This window comes from Spodoptera frugiperda, chromosome 2 (assembly GCF_023101765.2).
Source record: "Spodoptera frugiperda isolate SF20-4 chromosome 2, AGI-APGP_CSIRO_Sfru_2.0, whole genome shotgun sequence".
Taxonomy (NCBI): Eukaryota; Metazoa; Arthropoda; class Insecta; order Lepidoptera; family Noctuidae; genus Spodoptera; species Spodoptera frugiperda.
The window spans coordinates 2577345-2595518 of NC_064213.1; the positions used below are offsets into that span (position 1 = coordinate 2577345).

Sequence of the window (18174 nt, forward strand, 5' to 3'; positions counted from 1 at the left end):
TTTCCAAATATATCGAGTGGAAGGTTCTAGAGAAAACCACTAATGAAAAGAGATAAGCTGAAAGCTTTATACCATTACAATGAGACTTAATAGAATCAATTAAAGAATAGCGACTATAACATTTAAAACATGCACGTTTGTCAAGTTTTTCAGACAAAGAAAGCATAACGTATATTAATTTCATTTTTAAAATTATCAATTTCACCGGAAACCAAGAAGTATTTATTTCATCTTCGAGACGCAAAAGAGCCTGTCACCATAACACCTCATTAACATTTCCTTAAACATAACCCCTATATGCATAAGCTTTTTTTTGTGGGGTGTCTTCCCCTAATCTAATGACTTCTCCCGCCTTGAGTGAGGCGAGAGGGAGTGTCAGACTCTTACTGACTAAAAACCACCCCGTTCCTACTCCTGCTTCGAGCTGGAGCCCCAGTAACCTGTTACGTTGTCCGCAGCTCCGGAATGCATAAGCATACGAATAAAAACCACTAATCTATCTCAGATACAAAGATTTATCCGACCTCATTACTGACAACCGTGCGAGTTCTACTCAGGCAGCGGAACGGCAAGGCCGGCCCGTTCTGCTCACTAGTCGAGCGTTGACCAGCGGGCAAAGAACCCGAGCTTGTATCCATGGAGCTGTATGGCTCTTGTCAACTGGTTTTTTGTGCATCTTATCAATTTATCTCTTAACCTCCTAAGCTATAGGAGGAAAATGCTCTTTTGATTGAGAGAGTTAAGAGAATCGTGAAAAGGAGAGGTAATTATTTTTAGGTAGAGTTAGAGTAGACTGATCACCTGATGGTGAGCAATCGCCGCCGCCCATGGACACTTGAAACTATCCCCGAATTTAAGGGTTGTTGGTGAATCGGGGCTTGGGAAGATTGGGAAGAGAGATAGTTGGGCCTTCGGTAACCTCACTCACACAACGCAAACGTTGTTGTTTCACGTCAGTTTTCTGTGAGGCCGTTGTATCATTGGTCGACGCGACCCATTCGTACCGAAGCATGGCTCTCCAACACTTCAAGTGTATTCATATCTCCCTTTTTTTAAATGATTCTCCGCCGTACTCAGAGTCATTTAATGGTTACTTAACCCAGTCCTTAGCAATTAGCAAATCTAAGGAATAGTTTAAGTGATCATTAAATATCACTGAGTGCGGCGGTTAATCAGCATCTATATCTTCAAGGATCTCTGTATTACATATGTTGTTTGAGATACAACATGTATTTTCGTAAGTGTTATTCCAGGTCACGGCCGACGTAGCTTAATAGCTCAATCCGTTTTGTAGTTGGAAGCGTAAATAAACATCTATCCATCAATCCACTCGACCACGCACTACATAAATTATGTTAGTAGAAATAATAAACAGAAAATGAAAAGAAAATTAGTTATCAACATTTTAGAGTTCTTTCAAACAATCATTAGGTATGGTATAAACAGAGCTGCGGACTACCAAGCGGGTTTACTGGGGCTCCGGCTCGAAAAGCAGGAGTAGGAACGGGGTGGTTTTTAGTCAGTAAGAGTCTGACACTCCCTCTTGCCTCGCCCAAGGCGGGAGAAGTCATTGAATGATTTTCCCCCTCAAAAAAAGATTCCTTTCAGATTATCCTATGCCATCAATACTACTATTAGCACACAAACTACGTCACGCCTTTTATCCCCGAAGGGGTAGGCAGAGGTGAACATTATACAATGTCGCTCTATTTGACGCTATACCAGACTCCGTGCTGTTTTTGAGATATTTTCGAAAACCCGAATAAGCCCAGTAATACTTTGCCCAACACGGGAATCGAACTCAAGACCTCTAGTCCCACTTGTGCAAAGAAGCAGTCACTATTAGCAATGTCTAATTATAAGGAAAGTTTAGTTATTTATTACTTACTTAGTTATCATTGAGAGTGCGGTGAAATGTACATTTAACATGGCTTCTAAGAAAGCCATGATATCTACAGTAATGTCACCATTTAGTAACGCATTGTTCCCCGTGTAATAACCCCCGATCACCATTCACAATTAACTTGACCGAGAATGCATGCGGACGTGACGTCATTCGAACCGGTCTTTTTGTATCTGTACCGTAAAATATTGTGACATTTCTTTCCAGCCAGTACCTTAAGTAGTCGGTTAAAGTCATTAAGAATGTATAAATGTTTTTTTTTTTTTATCTAAATGCCATTTTCGTGTATTTAAATTATGTTTAAAAATGATAACTAATTATTACTTCTTTGAATTCTATAATCGAATATCAACTATGTCAGTAGGTACTGCAAATAGGTATAATAAGTGACAGTCGTGTTTAGTACTATCACGATTAATTTTTCAGTCGTAACATAATCTAGAACATGACAGCTTTATTCTGTTTATTCAAGTTTTTATGATTTAGCCAGGTAAAGGTGACACAATGCTTGTATTTTTTATTGGCCACAAAACCCACTATTCTATAAATAAACAGACCTACAATAAAATATGCAATTAGTGTAGCGTGTTCTGGCTAATGGCTACAGCCTTATCCGTGTACTTTATTACCATTGCCATTTATGTAGGTTTTCATTTTAGGTACAATAATATGAATGGACGAAAAACTGACCGCACTTAGGTGCTAATTTTCCTGATATGATAAAATCTAACCACTAAGATTAAAATTAATCTTATCAAATAGGTTGGTAGGAAATTACATCCTTTTTGGTGGTTAACCTCGTTAGGTTTCCGCCGAACTTGCGATAGAAATAAAAAAATATAATTTTAAAATAAGAACGTCATGTCAAATGAATATTGATTTAAATTTTTTTTCTATTTTTATAAAACAAAGATATAATTTTAAAATAAGAACGTTATGTCAAATGAATCTTTATAATCTGTTTTTATAAAACAAAGATGGCTGAATGGTTGACAGATGACATTATGCAACTTGTAGCAGTACAACGACCTTTAGCTGTTTGTTGCGTTGTAATGAATGGGAATCGGTTAAACGCTAAAGCAGTAGCGTTTTCAGAGAGAAATGTTTAAGTTAATGGTGTTTGACGGTGTGTAACGATTCAATGCTTCATAAATCCGGTGTGCTAATGTGGTACGGACCAAGTACCGCTCGTTCCACTTCCCAGGCAAAGAAAAAAAACAAAAGGAAGTTATTAGAGAAATATAATTGTACTATGAGAAATTATAACTGTTGATACTTTTGATGTTTCTTCTCATAACTGTGAAACGATAAGGGATTAGCTAAATTTCTTTACCCACCTATTACATTTATATAAACAAAAAAAAAAAAAATGCACCTGACACGCCATCAGGGATGAAAAGACATGACGAAATGTTTTAAAAAGATAATTTAAAAAAAGAACAAAGGAACAGTTCCCTATCCTGCCAGTACGTATATTGTTGCCAGATGTATCAATCCACTTTCTAGAGTTGCCCTATTAAAATATCCACAAGCACATTGGCACAATTAAGACTTTGTTTTTCCTTGAAAAGAAACATTATTGTATGTTTAATTAAACAATGTCATTGTGTGTTCGCTACTATGTATAGTTTACTTTCATTCACAAGACTGTTTATATTTTTTTTGTTCTTTCGCGAGTTCGTTATATTCTGCTGTATGTGTGACAATATTCTTGGGCTTTATAGTATAATATAAGTGTGGGAGAGCCATGCTTCGGCTCGACCGGAGTGATACCACGGCCTCATAGAAAAACGCCGGGATGTTTCACGGTTGCGTTGTTTCGTTCTGTGAGCGAGGTTACTAAAGACCCAATTACTCCCTTCCAAAATTCCCGATTCCCCAACATCCCTTAAATTTTTCACCCCAAAAGCTGGCGGGGATTGCTTACCATTAGGTGATACGTATGCTAGTTTACCGGTAAACCGGCATATACCAAAAACCTTATACTGTAAGGTTTTTGGGATAAGGTTATGAAAAACTTCTGATTTTACATAGCTATGTAACTTGACAACTTCATATCAGTTAATTCTCGTAGTATTTTATTATTCTTATTCCAGTAAGCAACCATAGTCACGTATTAAGCAAAGCTTTTATTACAGTTCATTTTATAACCTTACCTACAACAAAATAAATGTCTTGTTAAACACAAAACGTGCTGTTGGATAATGTAATAAAGTTATTAAAAAATATGGCTGTTACATGTAGTACTTCTACTCCTGTTGAAACTGACGAAAAAAAAACTAGGTGACAAGAACAATCCGGAGCTGCAGACTACCTAGCGGGTTTATCGGGGCTCCGGCTCGAAAAGCAGGAGTAGGAACGGAGTGGTTTTTAGTCAGTAAGAGTCTGACACTCCCTCACACCTCACCCAAGGCGGGAGAAGTCATTGAACTTTCCCCACTTAAAAAAAAAGCGAAAAGTGCAAATTAAAAAACAAATGTGACCATAAACAATGTTGTATGGAAATAAATTGCGCGCCAATAGACGTACTCAAGTGTTGCCATTAAACAAAAGACAACTTTCGTCTATTAATTCAAAATATTAAATGTTCCTTTGTCAAAACATGAATGTATTGTTTGAAAATGATTTGTGTCAATGTCAACACGAGCCGCGTACAATTCATACGCAGTTGTTGTTAGTAATCGTTTTATTTACGCGTTTTATTATTGTAAGTATCAATGGCCAGTGGCCGCCATGTCGTGACCGCTTCAATAATAAAAAAAAAACGTTAATTTTGAATATTGTTCTGTTATTGTGTCAATGTTGGGCGTAGATAGAGCCATATAAGCTCTTAAAGAATATTTATCCATATTATAAATTGTATTTATGGAATTCAAAGAGCCAATATACTAAACAAACGTGCTAAAATCTTTGAAATATTAAGATTTTGGCAAGTTTTTATATAAAAGTACAAGGAAAACTGTAAAAAATATGTAAATAAAGACATCTTCTTCACATCTTCGTCAGTCTATTCACCTCGGAACATTGGGCCAATATCACAACCACACTTTGTACCAATATTGGTTCCAACACCCATGTGCTACGCATCACAAGTATTACTCATACAAAACACATGATCATAATTATTTATTACCCTTTATGAATCTCTACTCTTTGTATTCAATTAAAGATTACAAAGATGATACATGAGTCGTTTTGAGCGCAATACATAAATTGCGAAGCATGTTTTAACATAGATTTTAGATTTGAGGTAAACTACACTTGGTAGCAGAGAAACGGAGCCACTAGTTTATTTTTTGTCGTTTCTATGAACCCTCTATATCTTAAGAAATAGATATTCGTTTTACAACAAAATAGTCTAATTTTAAAGGTAAACAAATTGTCTTTCATAAGACATAACGCATGTCTTACGAAAGACAATTTGTAAAATACTTACCAATTAATAAAATACTTGTATCAGAAAATATTTATCAAGAGATGAAACAAAAACACTTGTAGTAGCTCAGTTTCTTTGCTACCAAGTGTAGCTACTGATGATGAGATGCTTTTCTATTTTAAAAATCGTGAAGTATTCTGAGTCAAAAATATGTACGTAATCGGAATACAAATATGTATGTATGTGTACAGTACATTGTACAGTGGCATTACGTGCCATAATGTGCAGATGCACCTCTGGCTATCCTTTCGGAGATAAAAGGCGTAACGTTGTTGTTATTGTTGATATATTCTTATTTTATGAATTCCTTGGAACTTAGGTTTTCTTACCAAAATAGTCTGAAGTAATTTCTATATGCTAATCAGTAAAATCTGCATGCAGTACGTCTGTCTACCTGGGTAAGAGAACTAGGTTAAAACATCCAAAGTTTTACGAGATTTATGTATGAAAAGTTGCAGACGGATAACTTTGTATGACTTCCATTATTCTTGTATAACAGTGTTTGTAATTAACTTGTATGAGATCTAGTTTGAACGTTTGTTTGTTATGGTTACTGTCAAGAATTGCTGGATAGATTTCGATATAGTTTGTAGAAACTGCAAAACTGTAAAGTGAATGTTTTTATTTATTTATTTACCGGATCAAACAGGGTCTAGTTTCTTATTTTAGTTTTTTCTTATATTTTTAATGGTTGTCTCACACTTGGATTTTCTGCTGTGTCGTGGGTGCGTTTATTATTATTTGCCATCTATTTTTTGTTATATTATAAAACTGATGTATGTCCTTTGCTAACAAGGAAGGGCTCTTAAATGACAAAAAACAACTTCAAAACTAAAGATGAAAAAAAAAAATACGTTTAACAAAAATATTTCAACAAAATAATACTATTTACATATTTACTTTCTAAACTCCACACAGAGGCTCATTCAGCTAATGACTTTAGCCACGTTTCAATGTACGGATTACCCACTAAGCTAGTATCTGGAATTTTGGAATAAATCCAGTTGGCCACCATTTGTGTACCCACGAGGTTGTTGCATAAATATCACTTTAAACCTCGGAACACTGGAAACAAACTGGATTTATGGACTTTCGACTTGTGTCTCATTCTGGTTTAAGATTGTTACGTAAGTTTATTTTGGATCCGAGACTCCGGTTCGAAGCAGGAGTAGGAACGGGGTGGTTTTTAGTTAGTAAGAGTCTGATACTCTCTCTTGGCTCAAAATAAGGCGTGCTCGCTCCTTATACTGCTTATTTCGGATAAGTTTGATAATGGTAGATTCTACTAAATGATATTGACATGATCCCTATTAACTCTATTCTTGGAGTATCAAGCCAAGATAGAGATGTAGTAAATAGAGAGAGAAGTAACATGTAATAAGATACCAAACTTGTATTCAAGCATAAAAGACTCGACTTAGGTACCAAGAAGTTAAGGACCTAAAAAACAATTCTACAAATCCAACTCCTAATTCAAAAGATTAGCTTGTTCAAACAAAATCATAAAAAGACGATAGCAAAGATAAATTGTTCGAGAAATATCTCGAAAAGATTAGAACGAGGAAGGAACGGATATTACAGCGAACTAAGATTATTACGAGAAGGATAAAACAAGAAAACACTAAGATTAAACGACTTAACAAGAAAAACGGACAAAAAGCGTAACTGTGTATTAATGAATGCTAAGCGCATATCAGACGATCAAGGAAAAATAACTAGTAAATTCTATTAAACAAGACTAACTGCAGTAATCACAGATATTTAAAAATTACTTAAAGTACATATGTCTTAGAAACGATTTTGTTCTGCGAAAACAATTGCTAAGGACTGGGATAAGTTACCATTTAATGATTCTGAGTGCGGTAAATCTTTTAAGAGAATAAGAGAATCTAACCAAATATTGAAACTATAATGGATCAATGTTTGTTATATTAAAGATAGCAAAATAAAACTAAAATGACTAAACTGCTAAAATACTTCATATTTCAGTAACCGCATTTATATCAGTTTACCTCAAGACAATACTAATATCTAGAAGTCGCACACGAAACTTAATATGAAACAATTAGTCAGAAAATTTTAATAAATAAACTTAGGTACTATTTATGATAGATATTGCGATATATTAAAGAATGGCCAAATTAAAAGTATCGTTAACCGACGCGCAAGCATGAAAATACTGAAGACTGTTGATGAGGAAACCGAAAGAGGTATGTAACATTCGTATTAATTGGCGTTCCTTTGTCTCTGCCTACCCCATGGGATATAGGCGTGAGATTATGTATGTATGTATGTATATGTAATCAAACATTAACAATGTTACAATATCTCATTCCCACATCAAGTTCTGCAGGTGTTACTCATTTTGCATGGTCTGAACACAAGTTAGACACGATTGGGACTGGTCACGATCTGATTCAGTCATAGTTCGATAACGTTTCTTATGTTTCTATGTATCTAAGTTAGAATCTCATCTGATCATGTTTGGATCATGGGAACTTCGGTTAAAGGGTTATGAAGTCTGATTAATTGGATTATCCAGTCTATCTATATGGTCTAATTTAATATTGAAGTTTTTGTTATATACATAAAAGTTTATAAGAATGCAGATGTATAATAATATAACCTTTTAAAACCTTATAATTAAATGTGATAAAACGTTTGTTTTATGGTAATAAGCCGGTAAACCAGCCGACGGATCACCTGAAAGCGATCACCGCCGCCCATAGACACCCGAAACACCAGAAGCGTAATACGTGCATTGCCGACCTTTTGGGGGTTAAAAAGCACCAACCAGCTAACGTAAAACGAAGAAATTCCCAGTTACATCGCTAGTTACTGAAGCTCCGATCTCAAGTGTAAACACGGACTTCATCATTTATTTCCGCTTCATTTAATAATGTTCATTGACCTCTCGTTTCAAATCTCATTACTTTTCATACTACAATCTGGACGGCAGCCATTACCATAATGAACATTCAAACTTTTACTGCCGCACTCAGAGACATTTAATGATTACTTAAACTACTCCTTAGTAACGATTTTGTATTGAAAACAATTACTAAGGACTGGGTTAAGTAACCATCAAATGACTCTGAGTGTGGCAGTCAGTCGTATTTATGTACACTTTCACATTGACGAAGAAACCTGAACGTTTTAAGGTATGCTCTTCAGTCCGTCTACCAAAAGAGATTATGGTAAACTAACTTCTGCCAGCGGCTTCACTCACATTCCCGTGGGATAAAAAGTACCCTATCACCCAAGTCAGCTCATAACCTGTCTGTATACCAAATTTCATTAAAATCTGTTCAGTAGTTTCAGCGTGATTGACGGACAAACATCCATAAACTTTCACATTTGTGGAAAATGTGATGATAGAACATGAAAAGATGATAGAATATGAAAATAGTGGAAAACGTGATGGTGTGATTACCTCTTGTGTTGAGGAAACTGTTGATAATGATGACGATTATTTCATATTCAGTCTCTATATCCATGAGCGTTGATAGTTAAAATGTAACTATGTTTAAATGAAGTGCGATGAATCTACTAGTTGCAATTTCGACCTTCGAAATCTAGACTTAGATCCTGAAGTCTGATGCAGTAGGTACATTATTGGGTTTCCCCACATCGAATTACTCAGTATACACAGGCAGCATTTTCGTGTGCAGTCTAGGAAAAAAAGTAATATTTATGCTCTAAAAACTATTGTTAATATTGAACAGTGGACTGTGTATAAAAACTCTCAAAGTCGTTTCGAGTTCATTCTTCTGAATGAGTAACGATATTTTTTGTATACAAACGTTGGCTTATAAATTAGGTATCATAAGAATAATTACAGCGGTAAATTATTAGAAGTCTATATTAGATCTAGTATCTACGTTTGATTACTAGAATGTAGTTATAATTAGGTCCCCAAGGATCGATGAGGTCAGGTCAGGGAGTTGTTTGCTTGACATGTTACGGGTGAATGCATCATTTAATTTACCTTCGTGGAAGTTTTACAAGTATAAAACTAATTTTCGGTTATGTTGGCTTTTTCCAAAATATGTGCCGATACTCCAGTTCTCGAATGCGAAGTTTCGCTTAATCTTCGGCCGTAGGTTTTATTGATTTATTAGTAGAATTACTTGAAATAACGTTTTATTTTTAATTTCGTATCAAAACCTATTTATCTTCATTTCATTCATAAATTTTTGTTCACGAAAGTATCGTAATAAATAGAATTGTACTATGTAATCTGTGAAGTTTTTTCGTGCGTTGATGTAGAGTAGGCCCCTAGGTCTTTCAGATTTGGAGCTGAAATGACAGCTTAAAGCACTTTCATGACGTAAAGAATAATCATCCAATTTACTGAACGAAGCTGGCTATTGTAGTTATTGTAGGACCCATAATTTAACTAACAGTATTGTATCAATCCCTTTATTTGTTGAGAAACAATCCGAGCCAGACTGAGACAAATGTCTTAAGCATTACTCAATAAATCTACTTTAGTCTCCTATATTTGTTTGATAAAGGGTAATAATTCAGTACCAAAACGCTGTTGGTTTAAAAACAATTGCGAAATGAGGCACACGTGCAGTGTTGCGATACCCGCGGACCAAGCTCTGTTGATATTTGTGCCTATTTGAGCATTGAGCTCACAAATACTATGGAAATAGAGCCAGATTGACTCGATAGCTTGTTTGAATAGGTTTGTTACGGGCCCATGTAGGCGGCTCGGTTGTGCGACTCATTTTATTGTATTGATTGTTAAATTAGCGTCGTGTTTATTTTGTTCTCGTTTCTCGTAAATGCTGTTTGGATTGCATTTCACGTTTAACAGAGAACTTTTAGACTATGTTTAAATAGAATTTGTCCGCGACTTCGGTCGCGTTAAGAATTATTGTTGGAATTTATCAAAATCCAAAAGGGATCCGTCATAGTAGCTTTATGCATGCAAAGTCTCATTCCGATAGGTTTAAAAATCGACAAAGTTTCGTACAAACTTTTATCCCTTATAAATTTCTTCAAGGGGGATGCCCTTGGGGATAGAATTTATCAAAATCCTTTCTTAGCGGATACCTATGTCATAACATCAACCTGCAAGCCAAATGTCAGCCCGATTCATCCAGCAGATCCTGGTCATGAATATGAGCCTCTAGCATGGCTTGAAACTAATCGAGTTCCTCGTCAAACAGTTACACGTGAGTAAGCCGTTAACACAATAATATATTATTTTCTTCATTATAATACAATGTGGCCAGTTTTTACGTACTATGCTATCCATAGCCGATTGTATTGTCTTTAGTTTCGCAAGTAGGGGTTGTCGCAACACCTTTGCTAACGTTTAGTGGTACAATGCATATTGTTCGTTAGCCGACCGACGCTTGGGAAATTATCAGCGTGCGCTTGCGACACGGGTCCTTAGTTAATCAACTAATGAATGTTGGATAAATTACTGTTTTGTTTATTTAGTGGTTAGTTGACTGTGTTACATTTTTTATATGTAGGTGTTGAAGACATATTGTTTTTTATGTGTATTGTTGAAGAAACCTGTGTTTTTCTTCTTCATCGAACTTCTTGCCTATGGCTTTGGATTTTAAATATGCAGTCAAAAAGACACATTTTTATTTCTAAAGTTTTCTCTGACTTACGTTTTTAAGGGGAAAACATTTAATGACCTCCTGCTTTGAGCGAGGCGAGAGGGAGTGTCAGACTCTTACTAACTGCAAACCAACCCCATTCCTATTCTAGTAACCCGCTAGGTAGCTTGCAGCTCCGGATCAGGCATCAGCCCTACTGGGCCCCATCTGTGCTGCTGTAAGTCAGGTTTTGATTTTAATCTGTTTAGAGCAATTCTCCTGTTTTCCAAAAATCTCTAAAGGCCAGATTAGGTTCTTAAAACTAAACAGAGTAAATAAAGCTTAATAAAAAGTTATCAAACTTGCGAACGTCTGTCTACTGTCTGGCCTTTAATAAAACACTATAACGCCCTTGACTCTCAAATTGGATCTCAAAAGAGGTGAATGACTATACAAAACTTTTTTCTAATTATAAAAAAATACAAGATGCAAATAGTTTTTCAAGTAATTACGAGTCTAAATGAGATTTCTATCAAGTTTTTATTAAACCTTTTATTTTGGGAGTTCAATGTGATTATTTTCTCGTTAGAGGTTATTGACCCTTAGGTCATGTAGGTCCATATCTTTTCAAATTAGAAACGTAGACGGTGTTCATTTCTATTCACACTGGATTGTTTTCATAAATCGGGCTAGTGGACAACAGCAATTCACACTACACCAATTAAACTTTCAACCTTATTCAACTTAGCATTAAAGATCAAAATGTATTGAAGAAATATACTTTATGGGTATCTTGATGTGCCAGTCTGTACACAGTAGTGCACTTTGCTTAGTCTGATTAACAATTTAATTAGATTAACATTGTTTAACTCACTCGTAAATTGCAAACAAACTTGTTTTTTGTTCTGTAAAACAAATATGGTAGACAAACAATATAAGTGTGTATGTTTTTCTTTGTTGAATCAATATTGAGTTAGTGAAAGAACTTTGTATGTATGTAGTTTAATGAAAATAGGATTTCTTTTATTGTACCTAGATTTTAGTACTCCTTTGTTCAATGTGATCCATAATTAAGTATATTATGGTATCGATTCGATGTCTAACTAAGATTGTTCTATGTTTAATTTATGGATCATCTGTAGAATCGATTAATAGATAATATCTATAAGAAATTATTCAATTCACAAATGGGCCGGTCAAAGGTAATACTGTGTCCGTAAAAGGGAGTTTTTTATGGTATTTAAGATTTTTGTTGTCCAATCAAATATTTATTGTCTTTTCATAAAAAAATAAGTGCATCTTTTTAAGCAAACTAAAACAAAAATACCATTCTATAAGTTTTTCACACGAAACATTATATTTACCTCGTCTTTCTAGTAACTTTAAACCTAGACATGTATCATTTTAAACGAAACGAGGCTTTATTTAAACATTTAAACGTAAACCAGTTACGTGTTGGTTTAAGTTAAATTCAAATCACGTTTTGTTTGGCTCGGCAATAAGTTAGTTCGTTATAGTCTCGTGTAGACAAGTAAACTGGTAGATGGATTAGTCACAGACTTGCTTGGTAATAGGTTATATTTTTAGGTAGGTTTTATAGGTTTAAGTTTTTGTGTAACGACGTCGTTGGTGTTTCATAATCGTAGAGGAGGCTCATTGTCTAGCAATAGATTGCCAAGGTCCGTTGATGGCGGTAAATCGGTAATCCATGTAATAACTTTGAATTATTTTTATTTTAACTAACTTCTGCCAGTGGCTTTGCCCATGTTTCCGTGGGATAAAAAAGTATCCTATAATTCAAGTCAACTCATACCCTGTCTGTATACCAAACTTTATCAAAATCAGTTTAGTTGTTTTAGTGTTATTGACGGACAAACCTCCAAACATGCAAAACAAACAAACTTTCACATTTATAATATTTAGTGTGATAGTGTGAATTTCACTACAACTTTCTGTATCTAGTGTGTATATTCCCTACATTTTGGGGACAGGAAAACGTCACTATTAAAGTAGGTGTCCCACTATCGAGTAACCTTTCACCCTATTTCAATATCAACATAATTATGTACCTATAAATAAACCGCGTCCATCCGCACTTCCACGACCTACGCGAACGACAGGTCATTTGAAAAACAATTACAAAGTGTTATAAGTAAACAAGAGACCAACAAAAACTAATAAGTAATCCAATTTCACACCCCACATAAGTAATCGTCTTAAAATTAACTTCACTACATAGTATAAAACAAAGTCACTTTCTCTGTCCCTATGTCTGCTTATCCGCCGTACTCAGAGTCATTTAATGGTTACTTAATCCATTCCTTAGCAATTGTTTTCGATACAAAATCGTAACTAAGGAATAGTTTAAATAATCATTAAATATCTCTGAGTGCGGCAGTTAATCTTTAAAACCATGCAACGGATTTTGATGCGGTTTTTTAATAGATAGAGTGATTCAAGAGGAAGGTTTATATGTATAATACATGCGTAATATTATATCACCATTGCATCCATGTGAAGCTGGGGCGGGTCGCTAGTTAGTTAGTTACAAATACATTATCAATTTGACCTATGACTTACATACACATACATTACTATGTATTACGCACAAAATAATTAGAGAATTATGTCAACAGGGAAGTAAAATAAATATAACAGAGTTTATAAAAGATAACAACGTCCTTGGCGGGACAACAGTTCCCTTAGTATAAGTTTGCTTTACGTATAAAGTAATCGAAACGAGAGTGCGTTCGACGCGTTGATTGGCCGGCTAGAATGAACCAACCAATCAGAGCGTTGAACGAGCTGTCGTTTTTATTACTTTATACGTAAAGCAAACTTGTACTAAGGTTACCGTTCTTATCAACGTTATCGGTCAACATTATTTACATATTATACGTAAACTTTGGCCTACTTTATATGAGACGTTTAAATTTTAAATTAATTTATTTTTATTCTTGAATAAACGCTATTGTATTTAAACAACGGTGTCAGTTGTAACCGGTTTTAACTAGTTTTTTTAGAGTAGGGATCATTTACCTATAAACAAAAGACGGGTTCGTTACACCGTTAATTTTGGGAGTTGAGTTAATTTTGCCCTACACTAGGATTTTGTCCTGTGCCGTAGGTGCGGTAATAAACATACAAGTTCACATGCACATAACACCCAGACCCGGAACAACAATTTGAGAATCACACAAAGAGTTGCTCCGTGCGGGAATCGAACCCGCTGCTCGTTGCATGGCAACCAGTTGTCCAGACACGGAGCCAAACGAGCAGTAAAAAAAGACAATATCAACATCATAGGATTTTTTAAGCATTTAATTAGTTCCTAATTACATAATTCAGTATCTACTTAATTTCAATATGAACGTGAAAATCAAAAGCCCTTCAGTCATGAAATGTTTTACTAATAATTAACCCTTCGTATGTTTGGAACGTGGATCCACGCGAGACACAATGTGTTTTTTACTGTTGTCTTACATACGGCATACGAGAGGTTAAAGACAGAATTTTGTAAAACGACCTACTAATATTAAAATCAAAGTCAAAGTTTTTAATTATGATTAAGTACAACACTAATCTAACAATCAAAAGATACTTTCAAAAACTAACAAGTAACAGTAACAGCTAGATATCACAATAAATAATGATTAAATTTACGAACATACCAGAAGACTCCGCGATGACTACCAAAGAGTTAGTTATCAACCGAATCCAAATATTCTTTCACACACTTCACTTTCAACAAAGCCGACGAAAAATCTTCCTTTAAGTCCTTGACTGCCAATAGAAAACTGTTGAAGGCAAATCCTCCGCTAACGTCTGTCACCGGTGACCACCACGGCGTTCAATGTGTTAATTAACAGTATTACATTAATAATAAATAATCAAATCTAACAGACACTTCCGTACGTTTTATCTATAGCAGTTCAAGAACCCAAATAACGTAGACAGAAAAACAAAATAAAAACAAAAAATAATATCGCTATCATAATCGATATTTTATCATTGTAGGTTACAGAATAATAACACAAACAATTATTACGTAGAGATAACATGAATGGAAAACACATTGTCGATAATTACAAATATATTTTAATGATTTTCGTTATTTTTGAGATCATAAAGCAACCGCAAAAGTGATTGTCGATCTTAACATCTTATTCCATTAAAAAATAAAGCATTATTGCGTGTTTGTATAAGTCGACAAAGGAGCAGACGAATCACCTGATGGTAAGCAATCGCTGCCACCAATGGACACACGAAACACTAGAAGCGTTATAAGTGCATTACCGGCCTTTTGGGGGTTAGGAATTTAAGGGCCGGCTCGACCGGAGGGATACCACGGGCTCACAGAAAACCGACGTGAAACAAAACTTGCGATGTGTTTCGTTGTGTGAGTGCGGTTACCCCCCTTTCCAATCCCCGATTCCTCAACAATCCTTTTTTATGTTATAAGCCGGAAACCAACAGACGGATCACACGGTTCGGATCATAGATGGTAATGGTTTGGACTTTGACCAGGATGAGACCGACTTGGCAACAATTGAAGTTTAGAATCCGTAATCTCTACATGCATTACAATAAATCTTCATCCAAGGACAACATGCAAATGCGAATCAAGTTACTTTTATGCAAAACGTATGAATGGACGATCATCTCAATGTATTAAAATTCTACCTCGTGGTTCGCAATATTTTTAGAAATCTGGATTGTATGATGAATGCAAGTAAATGTCTAAAAACTCCCTATCTCAAAAGTTCTATATTACAAACAAAATCTAATAAGAAGGAACCAATTTGATCATCATCAATGTTCATCCGTGATCATGGCTCTTGCAACAGTGCCGAAATATCGGAAACTCAAATAAAATAATAAACATGGTAAATATCCCGTTGCAAGTTCTAATGGTATAGTTAGTGACCAGTTTAAAAACTAACATAAAGTTGAGGATGTTTCTTTTAGAATAAATATACGTATATTCTCAGTTTGAAGACCATAAAAACATCTTTATTTTATTTTATATAAACAATAAACATGTTCCTCTATTATACATATAATAGCTTGCAGTTTAAATAATACTTAGGTTCCAGTTACATGTTCTCTGAAGGTCAAACTAGAAAGACTGAACATGCAAATTATAATATTATAACTAAGACTAACAATGTAATTTGAGCCTTATTCGTTTCCTGTGTACGTATGTAAATTCTTATAATTTATGAATTAGTTTAAGTGGGAAAACTAAATGACAATGGTGAAGCAACAGATAAAGAATTAGAAGAAGTACAAGTACAAGATGATGTAGAAAGTAGATGCAGACATTGTTATTGAATTTATTGATAGAGAGTATTTAGTAAAACACGTCTCAGCAGCTACAGGTATTAGATTACACCATTGACACCCCGGAGCTACGGACTGCCTAGCGAGTTACCGGAGCTTCGGCTCGAAAACCAGGAATATGAACAGCGCATTTTTTAGTCAGTAAGAGTCTGACACTCCCTCACGCTTCGCCTCTTAGAACATTTTTCCCAAAAAAAAAAAAACTTTGAAACACATGGTAGGATTATCACACGATTAAAGAGAAAAATATAGAAAATTGTCTTTAATCAGTGGTACAAAGAATAAATAAGAAAGATCACAAGAGGTACAATATAAAGAATAAATTATAGACCAATAAGTGCTGCTACGATATAACAATATAACAACAATGCTATGAGTAGCTGGAATTTGATTCATTCAAACACCACAACATAAATAGCAGCGTACACATGGAAAATACCTCAGTAAGAACAACAGTATGTAAATATTTACTCCGTCGTTATTTATTTATGCAATTTGAAAGTGTAAACTACTTCCGATTGCTTCTTCATTGTTTACTGTAATCATAGCTAGTATAACATTACTGATTAATATTCTGTTGATGTTCCATGCACGCAACTTTTGTTCGTCTATGATGGAAAAATGAATCGGTAAATGTGTTGCTAAGTGCTAATGTTGAGAATAGCTGCTGCAAATGCTGAGATTTCGATAATCTTTTTTAAATCAACTCAAAATCACTGTTTTGCTCAACATCACGCAGCCTACGTCGCCGACGCCGCTGCTTCCACCAGTGCTGTTATGTGTACCAAAGAACCCTGATAGTGGAAAAGCACTCTTAGTGCCATTCGTAAGTATGAATGAATGATACAGCTGAACACAGCTATTGATCTTGAAAACAAAATTAGCGCCAAGGTTGTTTGGGAAGATCATCTATGTACCTAATTATAGACATCTTTATATAGACTAGGCGTTGGCGAATTTGCAGCAGCGTCAAGACAAATTGATAGACATAAAGTTTTGCACCACATCTGCGATAGAATTTGACGTGATTTATGATAGTGCATTACAAGTTTTTATTAAGTTTTCTTTTCTTTCAGATTTTTCTTCATGTCCATCGAAATTATTGTCTATTAACATAGTATCAGTTCATACGACATTTTATGGCGATAACGTTTCGGTGGTGCACTTAATGCATTTATCTGTACAGCAATAAAATTGATACCATAATATTAAAATTTCTTTGATCTTGATTAATCGTATCATCATCTACATATCATCAGTAGTGATTATTTATTACGTATTCAGCCAATAAATCCATGACCTACTCAAGGTCACTGGTAATCCCAAAGTTTTACGATTCTACGACACAGGTTATAAACAAGACAATTTCTAACAAAGCAACAATCATAAAGGTGTATTATGTAATGTTTATTTACCAACATCCATTGCAGTAGTAGACTCTACAAACAGGTATAACTGCCTGTATTTTCCATTTTACAGCAATTATGACAATTTACCATTTACTAAGATCAAAAGTTAATTGCCATATCGAAGTAGTCTTTGTCAGTGTTCGAATGTTTGATGTGCAACACAAAGAGACGTTTATAAATTGTTTCCTATGTTGTTTCACGTAATTACGGGTTCATTTCTGCGTGCGTACACTTGGAAGAAAATCAGGAACTGACCGATCTTGTTACTTATATCATGTGCATTGTCATTTATATTGTTGTCGCTTGTAAAGGAAGTATTTGCTTTGTGATCATTTGCTTCAAGATCTCTTTCAACAACGCTCACTATGTAAGTACATTCTATTTTTGTTTCGTTGGTTCTCAATTTGACAGATAAAGGAAGATGCATAGATTAAGAAGAAAAAATGTCGTCATCGCTGATAAGCCAACTTTCATCCATTTCTAGAGATAACGTCGACGATAGAAGCAAAACATCCGTCG

At 34.9% G+C, this 18174-nt stretch overlaps 1 protein-coding gene across 11 annotated transcripts in view; it reads right to left on the bottom strand.

Moving 5' to 3' along the window:
• Positions 1–18174, bottom strand: part of LOC118268714 (protein yippee-like) — a 147510-nt gene that overhangs the window by 15508 nt on the left and 113828 nt on the right. The window contains exon 1 of one of the 11 annotated variants that reach the window (XM_050704160.1): positions 14575–14728. The exons of the other annotated variants lie outside the window; for them this stretch is intronic. The gene's annotated coding sequence lies outside the window, so the exon portion shown is untranslated. Of the gene's footprint in view, positions 1–14574; positions 14729–18174 lie in introns of those variants that run through there. 11 annotated transcript variants of the gene reach the window in all.